General features: G+C 42.8%; 1 long non-coding RNA gene across 1 annotated transcript; it reads left to right on the top strand.

Moving 5' to 3' along the window:
* Window positions 1-449: 449 nt before the first annotated feature.
* LOC137627568 (uncharacterized) lies at window positions 450-24,132 on the top strand. The gene is made up of 3 exons (XR_011041193.1): window positions 450-537; window positions 21,896-22,204; window positions 23,931-24,132. It is a non-coding gene; the product is annotated as an uncharacterized lncRNA (long non-coding RNA).
* The last annotated feature ends 1,575 nt before the right edge of the window (window positions 24,133-25,707 follow it).

The raw sequence follows: 25,707 nt of genomic DNA, 5'->3' as shown, positions 1-25,707 counted from the left end.
AATAATAATAATAATAATAATAATAATGATAATTTTGGAAGAAGTAGCAGTTGGTAAGACTGATCAATGCTGGTGCTCACGTGACTTTCAGACTTTATGTAGTTGGTAAGTCTAATAATAATAATAACAACAACAACAACAACAACAACAACAACAACAACAACAACAACAATAATAATAATAATAATAATAATAATAATAATAATAATAATGATAATAATTTTGGAAGAAGTAGCAGTTGGTAGGACTGATCAATGCTGCTGCTCACGTGACTTTCAGACTGTGTAGTTGGTAAGTCTAATGATAATATTAATAATAATGTTGATAATAATAATAGTAATAATAATAATAATAATAAAAATAATAATAATAATAATAATAATAATAATAATTTTGGAAGAAGTACCAGTTGGTAAAACTGATCAATGCTGCTGCTCACGTGACTTTCAGACATTGTGTAGTTGGTAAGCCTGACTCTGACAAGGTCCAAGTTGCTGCAGTCATATCCTGGGGAAACAACGACACAATATTACAATGGTAAGTTTTGAGACCTTATTTTTCACGTTTTTATTATGCTTGTTGTAACTTTGATCCCAATTCTAAGGGATAAAAAGTTGGAGAATCTTAATAATCGTTTACCTAAGAAGAATGCTCCGTGAGAATCAACAGTTGGCCTAACACATTTCAATTTTTCAGGTTTTGTGTGTGTATAATTGCTGCAACTTTGATCCAGTTTCTTAGAAATAGAAAGTTGTAGATTCTCAATGATAGTTTACCTTAGAAGAAGGAAGATAGAATAGGGTAGCCCATTTAAATAACTTATTTTCCTGGTGAAAGATACCTAAGTGAGGGTCAATCGGTTTTATTATAGTTACGGACAGTAAAAGCTTTCCTTTTCAAAATTAAGGTTTTCTTATAGAAAATACCCGTTTTTTTTTCGAAAATGACACATCACCGCATACTAATATGTAGAGAAATATATATTTATATATCTATGTCCGTCGATAATGTAGGACCCATAGTAGGAACCCAGGCTTTATCGGTCAATCAACGTTTACATAATTATGTTCGCAGGAATTTGAATTTTAGACTCCAAAACCTAAATGGACTAAGGTTGGAGTTGAATCTCCTACTCTTGCCCCATTTATTATTATTATTATTATTATTATTTTCATCATCCAAGCTACAACCCTAGTTGGAAAAGCAAGATGCTATAAGCCCAGGGGCTCCAACAGGGAAAAATAGCCCAGTGAGGAAAGGAAATAAGGAGATAAATAAATGAAGGGAACAAATTAACAATAAATCATTCTAAAAAAAGTAACAACGTCAAAACAGACATGTCAGATATAAACTATTAACAACATCAAAAACAAATATGTCATAAATAAACTACAAAAAGACTCGTGTCCACCTGGTCAACAAAAAATCATTTGCTCCAACTTTGAACTTTTGAAGTTCTACTGATCCAACCATTCGATTAGGAAGATCATTCCACAACTTGGTAACAGCTGGAATATAACTTCTAGAGCACTGCGTAGTATTGAGCCTCATGATGGAGAAGGCCTGGCTATTAGAATTAACTGCCTGCCTAGTATTACGAACAGGATAGAATTGTCCAGGGAGATCTGAATGTAAAGGATGGTCAGAGTTATGAAAAATCTTATGCAACATGCATAATGAACTGATTGAACGACGGTGCCAGAGATTAATATCTAGATCAGGAATAAGAAATTTAATAGACCGTAAGTTTCTGTTCAACAAATTAAGATGAGAATCAGCAGCTGAACACCAGACAGGAGAACAATACGCAAAACAAGGTAGAATGAAAGAATTATAAATAATTGGGTCAAGACCCAACCCTTCCATAATTAGGAACCCATTTTCCTAGGTAGAGTTAGGCAGGATGGAAGGTGTTGGCCATTGTTGCATTTAATTTTTCATACTCATGGTCTATGGAATCTATTATTTTTGGAAGATTATTTGGTAAGTGTAGGCTAATGTTCTGATAATGGTATTTCAGTTTCTCATCAAAAGTCAACTTGGTATTAGTAACGGTTGTGGTGGCCGATGTAGTAACGTCCCTGACTAGTGATCGCCAGACTCTAGTTTGAGTACCGCTCACACTCGTTAGTTCCTTTGGTAGCTTCAATCTTGCCATCCTTTTGAGGTAAGGATGGGGGTTTGGGAGAGCCTACAGGTCTATGTGCATTGTCATCAGCAGCCATTGCCTGGCCCTCCTTGGTCCTAGCTTGGGTGGAGAGGTCAGTCTCTGGGGGATTGTCCTGCTTGATAGGGCAGTGCCAAAGTCCTTTGCTTCTGCCTTTCATGAGCGACCATTAAACCTTTTAAGTGCTGGCCATTTTGGTAATTCTAATTTCAGAATATAAACAGTCTGACTCTAACTGGTATTTACAGCTAAAGATATGAAAATTTCTGATAGACTTGTTCATTACATGCATTTTTGGGTGGAGAAATTTTATTGTAATTGCTCCAAATGTACAATATTTGTGTAAGTGGGGCTAATTATATATTTTGATTTGACTGCTAATGTATGAACCACACATGTTCCATCTACAAAAGTCGATAATGTCATGTTTCATATGAAATGGATATCAGGTTATTACAATATTGCAGTATTTCTTTATCATACCTTTGTTATTTTCATAGGATTTGTGTTTGTATCTCTGAATGGTTGTAAGTTGAGGACCTACTGTAACACCCAGATCCTCCATTCCTGCCTGAGAGAACTGTTCTCTCCTTTCCAGAGCTACTCGTAACACGATTAGTTGTCCCTACATCCCCTCATCTGGAGGGTAATGAACATCACCTCCTTCAGAGAGACTTTTCACTAGCAATAATGAAAAGAATGGCTGGATACCCCAGTAAGGCATCAGGTGTCTCCCATCAGGCGAAGTGTTCTATCAGCTAAGATTGAGATCGTTGAAAGTAGCCTCGTGCTGCTCGATATCTCTCTCCCCGAGACAGGAAAGTTTGCTGTACCTCGGGGACGAAAGACCTGCTCAGTCTCGACTGTGACAGGATGCCGCTCGGCTTTGTGCCTTGTCGTCCATTTTGAACAGTCAACTTTTCCTTGACGGAATTGTCGCTCCTCTTAGAGTGTCGAGCTTACTGGTTCCCAAATCAGAAGTAAGACCACCTCCTCGGAGAGTAGTTCTCGTACCACACTCTCGGAATGGAGTACATCATGCTGCTAGTCAGGCCTCAGAACATGACTTGACTCTTTAGACAGTTTTATCTTACTCTCTTTGTCCTCTAAGGAGATGGTCTCTTTTATGACATATCACAGCCAGGGAATGGAGGTCTAGTAACACTATTCTTAATCCCTGAGTCTGTTGCCAAGCCTCAGACTCCAGTTGTAGCTCTCCAGAGGTTCAGGTCCTTCTGGATTAAGCGTCTCCGTACCTTATCCTTTGACTTGGATCATTTGTGGCTATGTACAATAAGAGCGTGGAGGCATTGTCTTATATGATCTGCGGTATCTCACCTGGCCGTGAACAAGTTTCCGTGAACACGAACAAGGTCAAGAGGAGAGTCAGCAAGAATACAATTTCTTGGATCCGACAAGATGTAGATCGATCCCTAAACTCAGACTTCCTTCCTAAAGTTCTTAGACTCAGAGCTCATGATGTTAGGGGCATAGTATGTAGCATTTAAAAAGAACTGCTCTGTGATGCAGGCTCCTCGAACTGGTGTGTGGAAGTGTTTTTCTATATATTAATTTTTGTCTGTATCCAGTAACCAATTACATATACCCTGCTGTTGTAAATCATATAGCGTATAGTACTTGAGCATTTTTCCCGACAGTGTAAGTACTGTGGAATCCTAGGGCATATATTGTTGCACTATATAGTTATTTGCTATTATGAGCAGGTTGTGTTCTCTGTTTGCTGTTATATGGTTATTTATATATGGTTGATATATTGGTACTGTAAAAATTTTTTCAAGCTTCTCTTAACAAACTTTTCCAGGTCCTGTGGAATGTGTTGTTTCCTCTCTGGCCACTTTTATGGCCAATTATATTTTCCAGAGGTTATTGGCAAGTTTGTGATAGCTGACAGGACACAAATTAATCACACTACTCAAGAGAGAATCTTAGTGGCCAAGGATATTTCTACCAAAGCAGAATTGCAATTTTTTTCTGTTTAATTTAACCTTTGTTACAGGATGGTTTTGCAGTTTTCCAGTGATGCTAATTTTATGGTACTCAACTGGGCCTCTCATTTGTCCCAGACCACTCTTCATCTCTGCTCCTTGTTGCTTTGCAATTTTAATTTTCAATTTCTACCATTACCATACCTGTCTGCTCCCAGCCAGCATTAATTTGTTCTAATTACTCATGATCAGATAATTACTTCAGCACAATTAATGCTGGGTAAATGTAACTAAAGGAAAGGTGAGAATTTTTGCACCTGTGTCATGTACATTTGAGTGTTGCCTGCTACTAATGCTTCAACCACTGTGGCTGTTGTTATGGCAGCCTTGAGTTTGTTGCTATTTGGCTGATGGTGCCTTCTGTGTTCACAAGGCATCGAGTTTTCCCCAGGGCATAGGTTTATATTCAATTGCACAAGAGGAATTCATACTTCTAGTTATTTCTTTAGTACTATACATGCCGAATATATTGTTCACACATTACATAAATACACCAAGGCACTTCCCCCAATTTTTGGGGTAGCCGACATCAAAATACACCAAGGCACTTCCCCCAATTTTTGGGGTAGCCGACATCAAACAAATGAAAAAAAGGGGACCTTTCCTCTATGTTCCTCCCAGCCTGACAAGGGACTCAACCTTGTGTTCGGCTGGTACTGCTAGGATGAAACAGCCCACCCTCCCCCGTTATCTACCACAGATGAAGCTTCATAATGCTGAATCCCCTACTGCTGTTACCTCCGCGGTCATCCAAGGTGACCGGAGGAAGCAGCAGGTCCTCCTGGAACTGCGTCACTATCGCTCACCATTCATTCCGATTTCTAGCACACGCTCTTGCCTCTTTCACATCTACCCTCCTATCACCCAGAGCTTTCTTCACTCCATCCATCCACCCAAACCTTGGCCTTCCTCTTGTACTTCTCTCATCAACTCTTCACTCCAGCTTCTGATGCCACCTTTTTTTTTTCAGCTGCCCTATCCACAACCATTGTACTTTTCACTACCACTTTCCCCAAACTAAGGAGTCTGTTTTCCTCATGTGTCTTTAACTGTTCGTATCGAAAGCATTTTTCTTCTCTTAATTGCACAAAGTAATCCAGTACTGCCTCCTTGACTCTTCTATCTCTTAACTGCTTCTACTATATCCCAAAATCTTCTTGCTCTCTCCTCCTCTCTTATCCTTACTGCATCGCAATGCTATTCAATCATATCGGTACTCTTTACTCCTTGGGCTTTAAATGTGTCAGCCTCTTGAGCAGCCAAATCTCCAATATCCTCCTCAACATTTTCATTAGAGTTTGCTCTAGCATCTGATCGTACTTCCTCTTTGATGCCCGTGTGTCTAAGCCATCTATTATAGCTGGTCTGATAACTGTATAATAGATCTCGATTTTCAATTTATTTGGTGCTATTTTGTCACATTACTCCACCCTGCCCCTCTTATTTCTCCCAAGCAGCTATTGTCTTCCTTTCAATCTCAGCTTTGTTTCCTTGCTCTTAGCCTAAACTACAATGCATTCAAAGTACAGTATATGATATTCTCTGCCTGTAATTTTTTTTTTTTTTATTAAGGCCTCTAATATGTGGCATAAATATCCTATCTTCTTCTTGCCTGCTTGACACCACAATCTGTTTTACCCTCATTTACCTTCATACCACCCCAGTCCTTGATGCAACCACCAGATTTTGAAATATAGACTTTTACTCCTAATCCCTTTACCCAGTATATCGAAAACCAGCACAGACAAAAAGGGGTTGATTATCAATCCTCAATTTAAACATTCTCTGACTTTGAAACATTTCTGTCTTGGCGTAGGCTGTTATTGCTGCTGATCTTGCTCTTTTGTGTATTTCAACTAACCTAACCAGCTTTTCTTACCCATTCTTTCTCTTGAACTAAAACTCCAATTCCCTTGGTATTCTATCAGATGTATCCTCTAGGTCTATAGATGCACAGGACTATCCAATTCCTTCCAGTGCCTTTTCCAGCAAGTGTCAAGGTAGCATCATCTATCTCTTACTCTTATAACTGCTCTACACAAATTTCTCAAAATCTTGCATCAAATATTTTATGTGAAACCTTCAATGAATGGTTTTTAAGTTTGATTCCTAATTAGGTGTTCTTCTCAGGCCTTTGGCATGACTTCCTTTTCTCATATAGCACCTAACAAGTTCAGTGTCCATTGTTTCCACTCTATACGAAGTACAGTGAAAAATTCAATTTGTACCTCAATTAACCTGGTGCTTCTCCATGTTTTATGTCAATAGATCGTATGTTATTTTCAGTTCTCTTTAACCTCTCCATCTTTCCCAACTCCTCTTTCAATTTCTGCATTTAAAAAATACTTGAAATATATCCATTTCTATTTTATTTAATCATCCTTATGCTAGACATTCCCTTCACTAATCTAAGTGACACCTGAGTGACTCCAATTTTGCTTTTTGATTGAGTTTCATACTCTGTAGCTCTTCCAATAGCTACCCCCACTATCTTGTCTCATTCATTTTTCAATATTAAACTTACCCGATAATCATGTAGCTGTCAACTCCGTTGCCCGACAGAATTCTATGGAGGGATACGCCAGCTATCACAATACTAGAAGGGGGTGTACTTACCAGCGCCACCTGTGGCCAGGTACTCAAGTACTTCTTGTTGACACCTCCTCAATTATTCCTCTGTCGTGCTTCCGGCAAGACGTTCTGGGATACGCTTATGTTCTTGGAGTATTTTCACGACTTTGGTGAAGTATTTCTCTTTGATTTCGGCTGTCGCTTTACTGGAAACTTCTATATTAGCTTAGTTAGCTTTTGGAATTAATTTGATTAATTATGGTGACGAAGAGAGTATGAACTCTCTTTCACTTTTTAATGGCCGACCCTTCCCTTAGACGGAAGTGTTGGTGTCTAAGAGAGTATAGACTCTCTTTCTTAATTTTGCTTAACAAAAGTTATAGATCTATTTTATATCTCTCCGCCTCTTATAGGCCTCTTCGATTAACTTCCTTTTATTATAAACTTATTAAAATTAATTTTTATATTTGTTTATATTCGACCTTCCTAATAGTAGGCGGTCTTTTCTTGGTACCGAAGTTAATTAACATTGAGCCCGTCATTTTGGTTTTACCTGTTAACATATTATGCTATTTTAATGTCTTTGAAAGAATTTCTTTGATAGTCTCGTACTGTTTTCAAAGTTGAACTAACGTTTTGTTTTGTCTCTGCAGTTGTTGACGTTCAGAACGTTCAACTTGCGCTCTATCGTTACGATAGAGAGAGAATATTCACGGTTTCACGTTGCAGTAAGAGTAACCGTGTCTAGCGTTTTGTTCATTCTTTCTTAACTTAATGGTTTTAATCCTAATAAAGGAACTTTTCATTTTGGGAAATATTTCAGTTTTTTCCTTTAACAATAATATGTTTTAACGATATATATGATTGGGCTCTTCTCTCAGGTTCTAAGTCAAGAGAGAGAGAGAGAGAGAGAGATAGAGACGGAGGGAGAAAGAGGAGGATAAAAGTTTCTTTCAAGCGAGTAACGTTGTTATCGTTTTTTGCTCTTCTCCCTAGTCTCTTTAGGGGAAGAAGGTAAACGTTTCTAGAGTGATCTAGTGTTTAGTCTCTTTCCAGCCACTGAATTATTTATCTTTCATTAGATTTTTCTGTTACATTGTAATTCTGTTTTCGCAATTACTAACTTTTGAGAAAGGATAGAATTGCGTGTTTCAGGTACAAACCACTTAAAGTTTCGAGTTCAGTGAAATAAGTGCAAACAGAAAATCAAAGTGATAAGTGATTAGCGCAAAGTGTGTCAGTGTTGTGCGTGAGGGTACTTCTGTGCGCGCCAGTCGTCCTCCCAGTCCGGGACCTCTTGCAAGCTCCCAAGCCCAGGGGAGAAGCAATGTCGAAGGGCAGAAGGGTTCAGCAGGCCTTGATCGGCGCACAGAAGTATCCTCGGTGGTTGTGGGCGTGTCTTACCGAGACCGTCACTCCCACCCGCAGACGATTGAGCCCTTATTTTGCTCGTCTGCAGAAGAAATTTAGGGGAGAAAACGCTGGTCTCAGGTCTCAAGACCTCTTAAACGTAAAGTCCAGACCTATGCCAGACGTACGAAGTTAGAGTTCAACAACCCGGATGCAGTCATTGGGTTAGCTCTGACTCTCCTCAGTCATCAGTTGAATGCACTCCGCCTAAGAGGAGTAAGGTTCTGCCACAACAGAGCTCGACTGTTAAGGCTTTACCTCAGCCTACTGTAGTTTCTGCCGACCCCAAGTGGACTCTACTACAGTCCATGCAAGCACAGCTTTCGGACTTGATGCGTGAGTGTCGGGCTGAGAGTGTTGCGCCTCCGCCTCCGCCTACACTCCCTCCGCCTGCGCTCGCTCCGCCTGATCGCAGTACCACCTGCCAGGCGTACGATGTTCAGCCTCGTTCTGAGTTTGCTGTTCCCAGTGGTGTTCAGCCTCCGCCTTCCTTAAGGCAACCTTTACAATGGGATCAGGAGGATTATACCTCTCTTCCTCCGCCTCCACTTGCTGCTCCACCAGTGATGCAACACTCGGTTGAGGTACAACAACCTCTCCCGTCCATGAGTCAGTCTCCTCAGCTCTCGCTGCAGCGAGCTCAACCCTCCACAAGGCAAGCACCACAACACCTTAGCCTTGCGCCTCAGGAGCCTCAGCTTGCGAGACATTTACCTTGTTCTGCGCAGCCTCTACCTCATCGCGCTCCGCTCACACCACAGGAACTGGAACTTGCTACTCCGCTTCCGCCAACCGCTCAGCAAGCGCAACCCTTGGGTTCAACCACTCATGCTAGGAGTCAGCCTCCTCCACCCATGCGCCTTCCTTCTGCTTGTCTTTTATTCAGCCTTTGCAGACTGAGCCTCAGGTGTTCCCTCAACAGAGTCTTGAAGAGGAAACCACAACTATTGTTGTTCCAGCTCGTTCTGACTCTGCTGTTCAGCATACCTTACCTCCATTTTCAAACCATATGATAATGGAGGTTATTTGTATTACTTATAAAAATATATTTGTATTCCTTGCAATATATTTTTAACAATATCGCAAAATATGGCAAAAATATGAATCATGAGTTATGAATGTAAGGTAAATATTATGTTGATATTAAAACCCCATGCAAGCATGCATAAAGCACTCTAGCACTGGTCATGGAATTTCTGAGAAATGTTAAACGCCCATGCACACGCTCTGCTTACCTTACAGCATGCTCTACATACAGCATGCTCTGCTTACAGCATGCTCTGCTTACTACATGCTCTGCATACAGCATGCTCTGCATTCAGCATGCTCTGCATACAACATGCTCTACATTCAGCATGCTCTGCATACAGCATGCTCTGCATACAACATGCTCTGCATACAGCATGCTCTGCATTCAGCATGCTCTGCATACAACATGCTCTGCATTCAGCATGCTCTGCATTCAGCATGCTCTGCATACAACATGCTCTACATACAGCATGCTCTGCATACAGCATACTCTGCATACAACATGCTCTGCATACCTTACCGCATGCTTCTCAGTCACACATCTTTGGTTGTTGCCAACTCACTAGACTGTCAAGCAGTTTCATAACGTTGCCTTCTAGTCTGCTGCTTTTGCACCAGTGAACCCTCACTGAGAGAACTTAGCTTTTCTAGGATATGGTCCCTGTAGATGAGAAAATTCTTTTCTCCCTCCTTCTGATATTCTCTTGAGGACTCTGTCATTTGGAGGGAGCCTTTAGCTGCATAGCCTCTTATGGACTTTTATTTAAGCATAACATGCTTCCAGGGAAGGTAATGGTTCCACTTCAGTCGCTAATCCCGTCTGTTACCACACCTGCTCCCATAGACCTTGAGCTGTGTTGCAAGACATGCAGTCCAAGCTTAGTCCTTGTTAGAGGATTTTTTGTTTACGGAGTCAATGTGTCACGGGGAAGACGTTCAACAACCAACAGAAGTGACTTGTTGTGACGCAGTGCGGCAACCTCAGCAACCCGATAAGGAGTTGTCTGTACGACCCAGACAGTCTAGACAGATTCGGGTTGTCACTGTACTTCCTCGCTTGCCCATGATTGACAGTTCACAGACTGTGCAGCAGTACCATGATCTTGTGTCCGGCTCCGTCAGACGACTGGCTTTTAAGAGCTCCCACAAGTCGTCGCTGTCTGGAGATTTTCAAATGGACTATGGATCTGACCAAGGAACTGGGCCTCCTGGTCAATTTTGAGGAGTCTCAGCTCGTCCCATCCCAGACCATTGTCTCCTTGGGTATGGATCTTCAGAGTCGAGCTTTTCGGACTTTTCCGTCGGCCCCAAGGATCTTCCAAGCCCTAGAATGCATCCAGAGCATGCTGAGAAGGAACCGATGCTCAGTCAGGTAGTGGATGAGTCTAACAGGGACACTTTCATCGCTGGCCCTGTTCATCGTGTTAGGGAGACTCCACCTCCCCCCCCCTTCAGTATCATCTAGTTGCTCACTGGATAAAGGACATGACGTTAGAGACGGTCTCAGTTCCTGTTTCCGAAGAGAGGAGGTCTTCTCTCGCGTGGTGTAAGAACAGCTTTCTTCTCAAGGAAGTCTATTTGGCTGTTCAGAAACACGACCGCCGTCTCCTCTCGGACGCATCAGACACGGGCTGGGGTGCGACTTTGGACGGACAAGAATGCTCGGGAACATGGAATCAGGAGCAAAGCACACTTCACATCAATTGTAAGGAGTTGTTGGCGGTTATTCTGGCCTTGATAAACTTCAAGTCCCTCCAGCTTAACAAAGTGGTGGAGGTGGACTCTGACAACACCACAGCCCTGGCTTACATCTTCAAGCAGGGAGGGACTCTTTCGTGGAAGTTGTTCTAGATCGCAAGGGACCTACTCATCTGGTCTAAAGATCGAAAGCTAACTGGTAACGAGGTTCATTCAGGGCGGTATGAATGTCATGGCAGATCACCTCAGACGGAAGGGTCAGGTCATCCCCACAGAGTGGACCCTTCTCAAGAATGTTTGCAGCAGACTTTGGGCCCTGTGGGGTCAGCCAACCATAGATCTGTTCACTACCTCGATAACCTAGAGACTCCTGTTGTATTGTTCTCCGATTCCAGACCCAGCAGCAGTTCACGTGGATGCTTTTCTGCTGGATTGGTTCCATCTCGACCTGTATGCATTCCCGCCGTTCAAGATTGTCAACAGGGTACTTCAGAAGTTCTCCTCTCACAAAGGGACACGGCTGACGTTGGTTGGCTCCGCTCTGGCCCGCGAGAGAATGGTTCTTAGAGGTACTGCAATGGCTGGTCGACATTCCCAGGACTCTTCCTCTAGGAGTGAACCTTCTAAGTCTACCTCACGTAAAGAAGGTACACCCAATCCTCCACGCTCTTCGTCTGACTGCCTTCAGACTTTCGAAAGACTCTCAAGAGCTAGGGGCTTTTCGAAGGAGGCAGCCAGAGCGATTGCCAAAGCAAGGAGAACATCCACTCTCAGTATCTATCAGTCTCAAGGGGAAGTCTTCCGTAGCTGGTACAAGACCAATGCAGTTTCCTCAACCAGTACCACTGTAACCCAGATTGCTGACTTCCTGTTATATCTAAGGAAAGTAAGATCCCTTTCAGCTCCTACGATCAAGGGTTACAGAAGTATGTTGGCAGCGGTTTTCCGCCACAGAGGCTTGGATCTTTCCACCAACAAAGATCTACAGGACCTCCCTAGGTCTTTTGAGACCTCAAAGGAACGTCGGTTGTCCACTCCAGGCTGGAATCTAGACGTGGTCCTAAGGTTCCTTATGTCATCAAGATTTGAACCTCTCCAATCAGCCTCTTTTTAGGACCTCACATTAAAAACTCTTTTCCTCGTGTGCTTGACAACAGCTAAAAGAGTAAGTGAGATCCACGCCTTCAGCAGGATCATTGTTTTCACATCTGAAACGGCTACATGTTCCTTGCAGCTCGGTTTTTGCTAAACGAGCTTCCTTCACGTCCTTGGCCTAAGTCGTTCGAGATCCCAAGCCTGTCCAACTTGGTGGGGAATGATCTGAAGAGAGTACTTTGCCCAGTTAGAGCTCTTAGGTACTATCTAAAAAGGTCTTAACCTTTACAAGGACAATCAGAAGCCTTATAGTGTGCTATCAAGAAACCTTCTTTTCCAAGTTCTAAGAACTCAGTTTCTTACTATTCAGGCTTCTGATTAGAGAAACACATTCTCATCCGAAGGAAGAAGACCTTGCTTTGCTGAAGGTAAGGACACATGAAGTGGGAGCTGTGGCTACTTCAGTGGCCTTCAAACAGAGCCATTCTCTGCAGAGTGTTATGGATGCAACCTATTGGAGAAGCAAGTCAGTGTTCGCATCATTCTATCTCAAGATGTCCAGTCTCTTTACGAGTACTGCTACACCCTGGGACCATTCGTAGCAACGAATGCAGTGGTAGGCGAGGGCTCAGCCACTACATTCCCATAATCCCATAACCTTTTAACCTTTCTCTTGAATACTTTTTATGGGTTGTACGGTCGGCTAAGAAGCCTTCCACATCCTTGTTGATTTGGCGGGTGGTCAATTCTTTCTTGAGAAGCGCCGAGGTTAAAGGTTGTGATGAGGTCCGTTAGTATGGGTTGCAGCCCTGTATACTTTAGCACCTTTGAGTTGATTCAGCCTCCCAAGAGGAACGCTGCGCTCAGTAAGGAAGACGATCTTATTAAAGGCAGAGTAACGGTTCAAGTCGACTTCCTTACCAAGTACTTATTATTTCATTGTTATTGTGGATAACTGATTATATGAAATACGGGATACTTAGCTATCCTTTAATCTTGTACACTGGTTTTCACCCACCCCCCTGGGTGTGAATCAGCTACATGATTATCGGGTAAGTTTAATATTGAAAAATGTTATTTTCATTAGTAAAATAAATTTTTGAATATACTTACCCGATAATCATGATTTAATCGACCCTCCCTTCCTCCCCATAGAGAACCAGTGGACCGAGGAATAATTGAGGAGGTGTCAACAAGAAGTACTTGAGTACCTGGCCACAGGTGGCGCTGGTAAGTACACCCCCTTCTAGTATTGTGATAGCTGGCGTATCCCTCCATAGAATTCTGTCGGGCAACGGAGTTGACAGCTACATGATTATCGGGTAAGTATATTCAAAAATTTATTTTACTAATAAAAATAACATTTTCATCCATACAAGTTGTTCATCAGTGCCTTGCATGTCTCACTCTCCAATCCTTGGATGACAGACAGTCTGTCTTGTACTTCTCTATTATATCACCATTTATCTTTCCATTTTTACACTTCATTGTCACTTGTTTGTCCAACTTCAATCTCCATACCTTTAATATTTTGCCTTCATATTCCTTATTTTTCAATATTAAACTTAGCCGGTGATCATATAGCTGTCAGCTCTGCTGCCCGACAGAAAAACCTAAGGACAAAATACGCCAGCGATCGCTATACAGGTGGGGGTGTACATCAACAGCGCCATCTGTCGAGCAGGTACTCAAGTACTCCATGTCAACACAGAACCAATTTTCTCTCTGTCGTGCCACTGGCAAGACCTACTAAATACGCTGTTGCTTTCTGGATTGATTTTCACGTTATTTGGTGAAGTATTCATTTCTGGTTATTAGCTTTCGCTGTGCAGAGGTTATCTTCAATACTTCCTTGCATTCTTTTATTGAATTTTGGATTATTTGTTGACGACTTGGATAGATTTTGAATCCCCCCTTTGACTAATTCAAGATGTCTGACCCTTCTCAAGTCCCCAAATACAGGAAGTGTAGTGCTAGGGACTGTTCAAGGCGTCTTCCGAAGGCCTCTATCGATCCGCACACCATTTGTTCCAATTGTCGGGGTAAAACCTGTCAATTGGAAGAGCGATGTGAGGAATGCGTTGGGCTTTCGGAATTCGATTTTCAAGAATTCCTGAAATATTCACGTAGGCTAGAGAGAGATAGAGTCAGGAGGAGTTCGTCTCGCTCAGTTGATTTTTCCTCTCCCCATGCCCCACAACCTATTCCTTCCCCTGTAGTGGTTGCTCCCGACCCCCCTTCTAGCACTCATCAACCTTCGATGGCAGATATGATGCGTGCCATCCAGGCTCTGGGTGAGAGAGTCGAGTCTTTGGCGAGTGACCGCAACCAACTCATGGCTGACGTCAGGGAGTTGAAGGGTAAAAGTGCAGTGGGAAGTGAAGTGAGTGTTGGTGCAGTGAAAAGTGTTAGTGTTACGCATGAGGGTGCGTCTGTTCGTGCCTGTCGTCCTCCCAGTCCGGGACCTCTTGCAAGCTCCCAAGCCCAGGGGAGAAGCAATGTCGTACGACCAAAGGGTTCGACAGGCTTTAATCAGCGGACAGACGTTCCCTCCGTGGTTTCGGACGTATCTTTCCTAGATCGCCCCACCCACAAGAAGACGAGTGAGCCCGTTCATTCCTCGTCTGCGGAAGAGGTTTCACGCCAGAAACGATGGACCAAGGTCTCACGGCCTCTTAAACGCAAGGTCCCTTCCGCGCAAGTCCAACGGCCCAGGTGTAGCCACTGGGTCAGTTCGGACTCGCTGCAGTCTTCCGACGACTGCACACCTCCTAAGAGAGGCAAAGTGGTACCGCAACAGGCAGTAACACCGTCTGTTGCCGCACCTGCTGCTGTAGACCCTAAGTGGTCTTTGCTACAGTCTATGCAGACTCAGTTAGCTTCTTTCATGCAGGAGTATCGTGCGGAGAAGGTTGACGCTGCACCCGTTAGCCTACAACCAACCACGGTTGTGCGCCCAGTAAACGCTGAGGCTGCCTGCTCCCGCACTCCAGCTGTGAGAGTTCCTCCACCCATGCGCAGTCGACCCTGCCAGACGCATGTTGACGTTCACCGACGCACGGAACCCTCCGTTGACGTTCGCGTGTTACCACAACAACAGGAGGGTGGAGTTAAGTTGCCGTGTTTTGACGCTGTGCGTCAACCTCCGCAACCCAATGTGGTTTCCGCTACTCGACCGCAGTCAGGAGTAGACGCCTTGCGTCCCCACACAGCTATGGTTGTTGCCAGTTCACAGACTGACCAACGTTTCCATGACGTTTAGTCCAGTGCAGCCACGCATGCACCCGTGCTGCCGGGCTCAGCCGACCAGCTTTTACCTACTCCTTTGCCGCTTCCTCCTCAACATTCAGACGATGGACTCTCTGATGATGACGAAGCTGCACATCTTGACGACCAACACACGGACATCGACGAACCCAAGACCACGCCTCCCTCCTTAGACTTTAGGAAAGTGCTTGCGCTGTTCAAGGATTTATATCCTGATCAGTTTGTGTCTGCAGCACCACGCTCGCCTCCCTCTGAGTTCGCTTTAGGCATGCAGTCATCCGCACCTGCCTTTACGAAGCTCGTACTCGCTCGCTCGTCCAAGAGAGCTTTAAGAGTACTGGGAGATTGGTTGCAGTCCAAAAAGCAGCTTGGGAAGACAGCCTTCATGTTTCCCCCGGCCAAGCTTGCTTCCAGATCTAGCGTCTGGTATGCCACGGGAGAAGTTCTCGGCTTGGGAGTTCCTGCCTCTGCCCAGGGCGACTTCTCAAGTCTGGTAGACTCTCCCCGCAGGCTGGCCATGAGACGCTCCAAGATTTGTTGGACTCCTTCGGATATGGACCATCTAATGAAAGGAGTATTTCGAGCATTCGAAGTCTTTAACTTCTTGGACTGGTGTTTGGGAGCGTTGAGCAGGAAGACCTCCCCTTCTGACAAGGAAACTTCCATGCTCATTATGTCCTGCATGGACAAAGCCATACGGGATGGTTCTAGTGAGCTTGCGGCTTCTTTCGTGTCCGGGGTCCTCAAGAAGCGGGATCACCTTTGCTCCTTCTTGTCAGCTGGAGTCACCCCATGTCAAAAGTCGGAACTTATGTTTGCTCCTCTCTCGAAGTGCCTCTTCCCTGAGGAGTTGATCATGGAGATTGCCGCCTCCTTGATCCAGAAAGACACTCATGACCTGGTTGCGTCATCCGCACGCAAAGCCACCCCTTTGCCCTCCGTGCCTAGACCCAGGATGGACACTCCAGCGTCAAGGTTCATTCCGCCCTTTCGTGGCAGAGCCTCCAGCAGAGGAGGTGCTCGTGCCGAAGGTCAACGTGGGAGCAAGAAGAAGGGTTCCAAGTCCTCTAGAGGCAGAGTCTGACTGCCACCTTCTTCAGACAGCAGTGGGAGCCAGGCTCAAGAACTACTGGCAGGCCTGGGAGAACAGGGGCGCAGACGCACAGTCTGTGAAGTTACTCAGAGAGGGGTACAAGATTCCATTCTTGCGCAAGCCCCCTCTAGCAACAACTCCCATCGACCTCTCTCCCAGGTACAGAGAGGAGGACAAGAGACTAGCTTTGCAGCAAGAGGTGTCTCTCTTACTACAAAAGGGAGCGGTAGTCAAAGTCCGGGACCATCAATCCCCGGGCTTCTACAACCGTCTCTTCTTAGTGGCGAAGAAGACAGGAGGGTGGAGGCTGGTGCTAGACGTCAGTGCTCTGAATGTCTTTGTCACAAAGCAGACGTTCACCATGGAGACGACAAAGTCGGTTCTAGCATCGGTCAGGATGGAAGACTGGATGGTCTCGTTAGACCTAAAGGACGCTTATTTTCACGTCCCCATCCACCCAGATTCCCAACCTTTTCTAAGGTTCGTTTTCGGGAAGGTTGTATACCAGTTTCAAGCCCTGTGCTTTGGCCTAAGCACGGCACCTCTTGTTTTTACGAAACTGATGAGGAATATTGCCAAATTCCTGCATTTAGCAGACATCAGAGCCTCCCTCTATTTGGACGACTGGCTTCTAAGAGCTTCGTCAAGTCGTCGCTGTCTGGAGAATCTAAAGTGGACTCTGGATCTGACCAAGGAATTGGGTCTCCTGGTCAATATGGAAAAGTCCCAACTCGTCCCATCCCAAACTATAGTGTACCTAGGAATGGAGATTCAGAGTCAAGCTTTTCGGGCTTTTCCGTCGGCCCCCAGAATCAGTCAAGCCCAAGAATGCATCCAGAACATGCTGAAGAAGGACCGATGTTCAGTCAGACAGTGGATGAGTCTGATAGGGACGCTTTCATCACTGGACCAGTTCATCGCGTTAGGGAGACTCCACCTCCGACCCCTTCAATTTCACCTAGCTGTTCACTGGAGAAAGGACAAGACGCTAGAAGCGGTCTCGATTCCTATTTCCGAGAAGATGAAGTCTTCACTGACTTGGTGGAAGGACAACATTCTCCTCAGGGAGGGTCTGCCACTGGCTGTTCAGACCCCCAACCACATTCTCTTCTCAGACGCATCGGACATGGGCTGGGGTGCGACATTGGACGGTCGGGAATGCTCGGGCACGTGGAATGCGGATCAAAGAACGTTGCACATCAACTGCAAGGAGCTACTGGCAGTTCATCTGGCCTTGAGAAGCTTCAAGTCCCTCCTTCTAGGCAAAGTGGTGGAGGTGAACTCCGACAACACCACAGCCTTGGCGTACATCTCCAAGCAAGGAGGGACTCATTCGATGACGTTGTACGAGATCGCAAGGGACCTCCTCACCTGGTCAAGAGATCGAAACATATCGCTAGTAACGAGGTTCATTCAAGGCAACATGAATGTCATGGCAGACCGCCTCAGCCGGAAGGGTCAAATCATCCCAACAGAGTGGACCCTTCACAAGAATGTATGCAAGAGACTATGGGCCTTGTGGGGTCAGCCTACCATAGATCTGTTTGCAACCTCGATGACCAAGAGGCTCCCAATTTATTGCTCACCGATTCCGGACCCAGCAGCAGTTCACATAGATGCCTTTCTTCTGGATTGGTCCCATCTAGACCTTTATGCATTCCCCCCGTTCAAGATTGTCAACAGAGTACTGCAGAAGTTCGCCTCTCACGAAGGGACAAGGTTGACGTTGGTTGCTCCCCTCTGGCCCGCGAGAGAATGGTTCACCGAGGTACTGCAATGGCTAGTAGACGTTCCCAGAACACTTCCTCTAAGAGTGGACCTTCTGCATCAGCCGCATGTAAAGAAGGTACACCCAAGCCTCCACGCTCTTCGTCTGACTGCCTTCAGACTATCGAAAGACTCTCGAGAGCTAGAGGCTTTTCGAAGGAGGCAGCCAGAGCGATTGCTAGAGCAAGGAGGACATCCACTCTTAAAGTCTACCAGTCGAAGTGGGAAGTCTTCCGAAGCTGGTGCAAGTCGGTATCAGTATCCTCAACCAGTACCTCTGTAACTCAGATAGCTGACTTCCTTTTATACCTAAGGAAGGAAAGATCTCTTTCAGCTCCCACGATCAAGGGTTACAGAAGCATGTTGGCAGCAGTCTTCCGTCACAGAGGCTTAGATCTTTCCAACAACAAAGATCTACAGGACCTCCTTAAGTCTTTTGAGACCTCGAAGGAGCGTCGGTTGGCCACACCAGGTTGGAACTTAGACGTGGTACTAAGATTCCTTATGTCAGAAAGGTTCGAACCACTTCAATCAGCCTCTTTTAAAGATCTCACGTTGAAGACCCTTTTCCTCGTCTGCTTAGCAACAGCTAAAAGAGTCAGTGAGATACACGCCTTCAGCAGGAACATTGGATTTACATCTGAAACGGCTACATGTTCCTTACAGCTTGGTTTTTTAGCCAAAAACTAACTTCCTTCTCGTCCTTGGCCCAAATCGTTCGATATTCCAAGCCTTTCTAATTTGGTTGGAAATGAACAAGAAAGAGTACTATGCCCTGTAAGAGCTCTTAAGTACTATTTGAGACATACTAAACCATTACGAGGACAGTCAGAAGCTTTATGGTGCGCTATTAAGAAACCTTCTTTACCTATGTCGAAGAATGCAGTTTCTTATTATATCAGACTTTTGATTCGAGAAGCTCATTCCCATCTGAATGAGGAGGACCATGCTTTGCTGAAGGTAAGGACACATGAAGTTAGAGCTGTCGCAACTTCAGTAGCCTTCAAACAAAACAGATCTCTGCAGAGTGTAATGGATGCAACCTATTGGAGAAGCAAGTCAGTGTTCGCATCATTTTACCTTAAAGATGTCCAGTCTCTTTACGAGAACTGCTACACCCTGGGACCATTCGTAGCAGCGAGTGCAGTAGTGGGTGAGGGCTCAACCACTACATTCCCCTAATCCCATAACCTTTTTAATCTTTCTCTTGAAATGTTTTTTTATTGTTGTTTTTTGGGTTGTCCGGAAGGCTAAGAAGCCTTTCGCATCCTGGTTGATTTGGCGGGTGGTCAAATTCTTTTCTTGAGAAGCGCCTAGATTAGAGGTTTTGATGAGGTCCTTTAGTATGGGTTGCAACCCTTCATACTTCAGCTCCTAGGAGTCGCTCAGCATCCTATGAGGATCGCGAGGCTCAGTAAGGAAGACGTACTTAAAAAGGCAGAGTAATTGTTCAAGTCGACTTCCTTACCAGGTACTTATTAATTTTATGTTTGTTATTTTGAATAACTGCTAAAATGAAATACAAAATACTTAGCTCTTAATGTTAACATATAATGCTGGTCTCTACCCACCCCCCTGGGTGTGAATCAGCTATATGATCACCGGCTAAGTTTAATATTGAAAAATTTTATTTTCATTAGTAAAATAAATTTTTGAATATACTTATCCGGTGATCATATATTAAAGGACCCTCCCTTCCTCCCCAATAGAGACCCAGTGGGCCGAGGAGAAAATTGGTTCTGTGTTGACATGGAGTACTTGAGTACCTGCTCGACAGATGGCGCTGTTGATGTACACCCCCACCTGTATAGCGATCGCTGGCGTATTTTGTCCTTAGGTTTTTCTGTCGGGCAGCAGAGCTGACAGCTATATGATCACCGGGTAAGTATATTCAAAAATTTATTTTACTAATGAAAATAACATAATTTTTATACGTGATCAACTTATCCTTTTCCTAAATTTATTCTTACTTGCTGCCTTGTGTACCTCTTATATTGCTCACACTATTGTCTTTCAACATACTATACAGTATTTTCATTCCTGATCTCGTCAAACTGTTCTTTAGGTTTTTATTTTAGCTTTAAATATATTTTTCACACATGCCTTGCAAAGATTACTTTAGAATTTACTATGCTGCTTGTTTTTCCTCTTTACCATAAGGTTCTCTATTAAGATTCTGTATCGCCTCCTCTCCCATACGTTACTAAAGGATGATCCACCTTCAAAAAAAAAAAATCAGACTTGATTCAACATTTATATTCTCAGTACATTACATGAGCTCCATCTACATTCCTTATTCCAAATCTATGTCCTTTATGTACCTTCCATGTTCCATTTAGTTTCTTACAGTATCATTTTTATCTACAATTCAAATTACTTTTGTCTCCATCCTTTTCTCATTGATGTTTCTAGCTCTTCTTGAGAAAAAATATTTCCTTCGAATGGTCCTGGCCACCCATTGAATGAAGTATTTTTTAACTACTTTTAACTATCTTCCCTTACAGTAACAATTTTTATTTGCAATCTTTATCTTCTAGGAAAAGGACACTCCAAAATCAAACCATTATTCTCTAATCTTGGGCAGTGTCATAGCCTCTGTACCATGGCCTTCCACTCTCTTGGGTTAGTTATCTCTTGCTTGAGGGTACACTCGGACACACACTCCTGTCTTTTTTTCTCTTCCCCTTGTTATTTTGAAGTTTTTATTCTCTTATTTTCAAATCTTTATTGTTTATATATGAAAGATTTATTTTGATGTTATTGTTATTAAACTTCTTGTAAGCTTTCCTTATTTCCTTTCCTCGCTGAGATATTTTCCCTCTTGGAGCCCTTAGGCTTGAAGCGTCCTGCTTTTTCAACTAAGGTTGTAGCTTAGCAAGTAATAGTAATAATAACTCGTAATAATTTTGGTTTCCTTTCACTTTCACCTAGTTTCCTAAACGCACATCATTTATTGCCCTCATTTCAGCCACAACAATAATTTCTCTTGCCTTTCCTTTCAGGCTACTAACATTCAATGATCCTTCTCTGATCTAATACTTTGGTTACTCGCTTCTTTAACCACAGCCTCAAACCGTGTGACACCCCTCATCTATTTACCACACTAGTTGGGAGATCTCTACCTACGGATAAAACCTTTAGGTAGCTTTAATCCCATTCCATAATACAATGCGCCTGACATAAAGTTTTGAATAAGTTTTTTGTGACCACATGCCCCTGTCTTCTCTTTAGGATAGTGAGAAAATGCGTGAATGTACTATGCCAAAATATTCATTTAAGCTCATTGAATAAAAGTTTTTCCCTTTTCGTTAATATGGCATAATTTTCAAATGCACATTACCTTTGTAAATTGAAGTTAGTTCTAATCAATCTTCTTTGATCAAATTATAATTTTTTAGACTAATCAGAAGTTTAATTCCTACTATAAAATGGTAGATTTTTCATTTTTCATTTAAGACAAATTTTAGTAGAAAGCTGATTTAAAGACTTGATGGCACAATCTTTGTATATTTGATTCTATTACAGTACAATATTGAATCTGGTGTTTGTATAGTTTATATTTCCACTTCAAAAGAAAAGCTTTATAATCTCAAGACGCATGAAAATTCTAGATATAAGACAAGTGTCTTTTCTGTTAGTGATATCTTTGAAAATAATTCAAATATAAATACTAATTCTACATTGGTTCTTATTCTATATAATGATAATTTTTATGTAGGAAAAACTAAAAGGATTACCTTTTAAAAACTAGATTTTATTTGACCACTTAAATAATATCTAACTTCGTTACAGCTGTAATGTAGGAGCCCTTCACCGGAACAGCGTAAGGGCCTACATCAAGTAACATCTGCTTTAGCAGCAGCAGCATGAGGAGGAAACACTTGCTTGTATAGCTGGCTCTTCAGTTGGAGGAGACCTCATCTTTGGCGCAGTTGGAAAAGGGGATCTCGTTATCAGTGGAGCAGTTGCATAAGTTCTGTTCAAGAGCACAGAAGCAGCTCAGTGATCCCTCATCATCACAAAAGCGGAGGAAGGGCACGTCATTTCACTTGGCACAGCATACAGAAGACGTACTGATGGATGCAGTAACTTAAATATGTTGTAAGTTTCATGTCCTATCCCATTAATTGATGTACTGCTATAAATTCAGTTGATCTTTTTTGTCCCACCGTTATCCCTACATTAAAGGTCATCCTTGACCTTATCTCGCCATCTAATTGTCTGCCTCCTCTTAGTCTTCCCCCATAACAGGCTCCTCCTAAGCCCTCCTCCCCTCCTCAACATGCACCCTTACCTTGTCAGTTGTGATTACCTTATCACCTTTGTAATCTTGACTATACCTGCCAATTTTATCATTTCATTTTCCCATATTTCAAGTGATATTTACATACTCCACCTCAGCATTATTATCTGTGTTCTGTCAAGTATTGCTTCCTCTTTTCGTCTTAGAATCCCCCTTTCTGATCCATACTTTAACATCGGTCTTATTACTGTAATGGAGATCTTGGCATTTTCTCATCACATACCACTCTTGTTACCTCCCTCATGCTGCTTTTATCCTTTCCTCACCTTCACCCTCACATTCTCCCTTCTAACTTGAACTAGATCCAAAGAATCTAAATTGTTCCACCTGTTTTATAATAGAGCCTCTACTTTCATGTATGGCTATCAGGACCCTACCTTCCTTTATGCTCACCATAACTGAGGTCTTATCCACATTTACTCTCAAGTTACCCATTTCCAAAGATTTCAGCCAATCTAGAACCCTCCTCTTTAACCCTTCCTAATTTTCCACTGTAATCACCAAATCATCTGCATTAATAACTCCCACAACTCTTCATTTCTGGTCCCTTCACCTAACACATAATTGCAACCATTCTAACCAATCTCTGGAACTTTCCTCTTCCTCGAGCACCAAAATAGCATTTTTCTTGGGGTTCTATCATAAGTTTTCTTTGGATCTACAGAAGTACAGGGTTTTCTAGTTTCCCTCTAGCCTCTTTTTCCTGGAACTGCCTTACTATAAAGATGGTATCCACGGTCCCTCTCCCCCTCATGAATCCATACTGCTGTTTCCCAATCTTTACAATCTCTCTCATCCAGTACCCTCTAAAGAACTTTCATGCTATGCTCTTATACAATAGTTTACTAACTCAAAGCTACCACATTCAATGACGACATCTTTTTGGTTATGTCTTCATGCTAGTCTTTAGGCATTAATTCTTGCTATATGGAATTAAATAGAATTATTGAACAAAATGTTCATATACAGGTTGTTGAATCAGTAGCTGGTAACATTCACCATATTATGCTCTTAATGACTACAGTGAAGTTTCGTTTTAGCATAGAATTTTAAAACATCCTATTTTTATAGAATTTTGAAGTACGTACATACAATCCCCAAAAAAATTTATTGTTCATACGTAAACTGCAAATATTTTGCTAGCATTTTGTTGTGCATTAGTTTTGTAAATTGAGGCTACTGATAATCCATCTTACTTGATCTAATCTCACTTTTCAATGGTAATTTTTCTAAGATTTCTCAAATTATGTAAAGCTGATGGTTTAGTATTGTATACTAAGATAGTAAATTTTACTATAATATTGGTGTATTTTACTATAATATTGGTGCTAGTGAAAATAAATCGTCTTTATCGTAGGATATTTCTGTATATGATTCGACCTGAGTTTAATGGATCACAAATTAATAAATCTAATGTACACTAGGTTGAAGATCAGAATTATCTTGACATGTGTAGGGCAGTCAGAAATTTTAATATTAGCATATAATTTTATTTATTTAATTTACAAACTTTACTATTTCCAGGATCTGTAGTTACAAAACTACCCACCCATCAACAACAATTACCTTACGGAGAAGGACCCCTTGACTCATCATAATGGCAAAGTGATCTCGCTGCTGAAGATTGGATTTGGAGATGAAGGTCTCATATGAAGTAGTATACTGGCTTCAAAGGTCTCGTATGAAGTATCCTGCTTTGATAATCTAGCCTCATCAGTAGTGTCATAGTTGTGTGTGTAAGCAACAAGATAAACCATCCAGTTCATCACGGCAGAGGTCTTTCTTCAATGCAAGGTGTTTCTTCAGTGCACAGAATCAAAATTGTCAAAGACTGTTACTTGTCTATAACTGTATTGCATACGATTACTGTTTTCGAAAGCTGCTGCACACAAGCTCGGTTTGCCTTGTAACAAGATCTATCCTCGATGGTGCTGAAAAAGAGCTCTTCCTTTAATTTACGTGATGTGGCAAGACTGCTGCGTGCATGCTCGGCTTCAAGACTGTTGCAAAAGAGCTCTTTCTTTCAACTCATTGTACATCTCTTCATAACTACAGGCTTTGTCTTTGAAGGTGCTAGAAATGAACTTGAACTCCTCCAAATTTATCTTGCGAGACATCTCTTGAAGACTGCTGCATAGGAACAATTCTTTGAGGCTGCTGCAAACAAAATATGCTTCAAGAGTACTAAGCTCCTCCTTCAAGACTGCGGTATACAGGCTCTCTCATCGAGGCAGATCTTCTGCTGCGTACAAAATCTGTTTGAAGAGCAATAGAGCTAGCTTCTTCTCCTTCAACTCTCAAAACTTTCCTTCAAGACTGTGTGACTTGGGTAGTATAAGCCCTGTGTTCAAAGCTTATCAGCTACACATGAACACTGCATCGTTATTCCACTTCGCAGGACTTCTTTCTTCAAGCCACTATATCTTCAATTGTGAGGCATATCCTTCAACTCTCAAGACTTTAAGGAAAGACTGCCTGACTTGGGTAGTATAAGCCCTGTGTTCAAAGCTTATCAGCTGCATGTGAACTCTGCCTACAAGATGTATCTGCGGCGTCGTTATTCCACTTCGCAGGACTTCTTTTTTCAAGCCACTATATTTTCAATTGTGAGGCATATCCTTCAACTCTCAAGACTTTCCTTCGAGACTGCATGACTTGGGTAGTATAAGCCCTGTGTTCAAACCTTATCAGCTGCACGTGAACTCTGCCTACAAGGTGTATCTGCTGCATCGTTATTCCACTTCGCAGGACTTCTTTCTTCAAGCCACTATATCTTCAATTGTGAGGCATATCCTTCAACTTTGAAGACTTTCCTTCAAGACTGCCTGACTTGGGTAGTATAAGCCCTGTGTTCAAAGCTTATCAGCTGCACGTGAACTCTGCCTCTAAGGTCTATCTGCTGCACCGTTATTCCACTTCGCAGGACTTCCTTCTTGAAGCCACTTTATCTTCAATTGTGAGGCATATCCTTCAACTCTCAAGACTCTGTCCTTCAAGACTGAAACTTGGGTAGTATAAGCCCTGTGTTCAAAGCTTATCAGCTGCACATGAACACTGCATCGTTATTCCACTTCGCAGGACTTCTTTCTTCAAGCCACTATATCTTCAATTGTGAGGCATATCCTTCAACTCTCAAGAATTTAAGGAAAGACTGCCTGACTTGGGTAGTATAAGCCCTGTGTTCAAAGCTTATCAGCTGCATGTGAACTCTGCCTCCAAGGTGTATCTGCTGCATCGTTATTCCACTTCACAGGACTTCCTTCTTGAAGCCACTATATCTTCAATTCTGAGGCATATCCTT

Source organism: Palaemon carinicauda, chromosome 35, assembly GCF_036898095.1.
Source record: "Palaemon carinicauda isolate YSFRI2023 chromosome 35, ASM3689809v2, whole genome shotgun sequence".
Classification (NCBI taxonomy): domain Eukaryota; kingdom Metazoa; phylum Arthropoda; class Malacostraca; order Decapoda; family Palaemonidae; genus Palaemon; species Palaemon carinicauda.
Note: the sequence above shows the minus strand (reverse complement) of the source record. Positions and strands in the feature narration are given on the sequence as shown.